This window comes from Podarcis liolepis (assembly GCF_965112155.1).
Source record: "Podarcis liolepis genome assembly, chromosome: Z".
NCBI classification, from domain to species: domain Eukaryota; kingdom Metazoa; phylum Chordata; class Lepidosauria; order Squamata; family Lacertidae; genus Podarcis; species Podarcis liolepis.
In genome coordinates, this window is record NC_139570.1 from 7,786,434 (window position 1) to 7,787,886 (window position 1,453).

The 1,453-nt window shown below is 45.6% G+C and overlaps 1 long non-coding RNA gene across 1 annotated transcript; it reads right to left on the bottom strand.

Moving 5' to 3' along the window:
- Positions 1-513: 513 nt before the first annotated feature.
- LOC310697972 lies at positions 514-954 on the bottom strand. Its single transcript, XR_014521275.1, has 2 exons — positions 883-954; positions 514-691 (listed from the first exon to the last, which is right to left on the bottom strand). It is a non-coding gene; the product is annotated as an uncharacterized lncRNA (long non-coding RNA).
- Positions 955-1,453: the final 499 nt, after the last annotated feature.

A 1,453-nucleotide genomic window follows, 5' to 3' on the forward strand; every position in this document is an offset into this window, starting at 1 on the left:
CCTTCCTATTGTGGTGTTGGAAGGAGAGGTCATCTAACCCAAGCCTCTGTTCAATTCAAGATCTTACAATCAGGGGTGCCAACTTGAATAAAATATTGGGGAGAAGGAAAATATGCCCCACCCTGCAAAACCAATCACATGACGGGATACACCCACACCATTTGAATGACATTGTCTTGGGCGGGCGCAAAGGGACCTCAGCCCCAAGGAGTTGGCCCCTATGTTTACAATGTAGGAGGCAGCTACACGTGTATCTGACAGATGACCATGCACCCTCTGCTTCTCTTGAGGCATGCTGTTGTTCCACTGCCATAACTTCCTCATAAAGTTTAGCCAAAATCTGATTGCTAAACATTTCCACTGGCCTACTAGAGTAAGCCTGCTCCATCTTCTCTGTGACAGGCCTCCTGATCTAAGAAGGGTTCTATCATGCCTCTCCTTAGTCTTCTCTGGGCTATATGCCTCTTTCCTTCTTTCCTTCCTATGAAGAACTGCTGCCAGAGAAACTCTAAGTTGTAACTGCAACCTGTTTATGGGCTTCCCCTAGGAATCATTCCAAAAGTGCACCCACAGACGCAAAGTTCTGAATGATCAGGCCTTGAAATCATCCAGAAAAATTGTTCATGTTCTCTGGAATGTGGTAAATCTCAAGTTTCGCCACATGGGGGCACATCCAGAAGAAACTGTCACCCTGTGAAAAATGACAGGTAAAAATCACATTGTGGCAGGTTTTAACTTATTGTGAAAGACTGTGGGGATCTGGCTGCAGCGAGGACAGCCTGTGAGGGTTACAAAACATCAAGCAGCACCAGATTGGGACATTTTGACATGCTAATTGGGCGGGGGGGGGGGGAAACCACCTCTCTAATTTTGTAGCCTTACTCTGAGGTAAATATTGGGGGAAAGTGCCATATATGGAGGCAGCTGATTCATTTAGCTCATTGTTGCCAACAACAGATAGAAGTTTCTTCTAGCCTAACCAGTACATACTAGGTTATTTGACTTGCACTGTCTGCATGCAGTGCAGGTATTCTACCCCTGAGATATAGTCTGTCATCTCACGCCTCTCCCTGTCACCTTGGCAACCCTTGTTTTGCACAGACCTAAAAACTTTCTCTGATGTGTAGGTGCCTGGCCATTGTGTCATAATGGCTTTAATTCAACCAGCCTGGTGGCCAGGTGGGTTGGCATCTATTGGCCCGTGGATTCCTTACCTGCCACAATTCTGTAGCTTGCATTTTCCCTTCGTATCCCAAATATTAGCTAGATTTTGACATTCATTAATTTATTGGGTTTAGCAGACTCTCTCCTTCCCACCTCCCACCATAACATTAGCAAAGTATGTGTTTCTGCCAATTGCTGCTCTTAGCAAAAGGGTCACTATGTGGTTTATCATTCATATAGAGGTGGCTGGAACCTATTTGTGCTGTTAGGAAGAAAGGCTGAGAGGCCA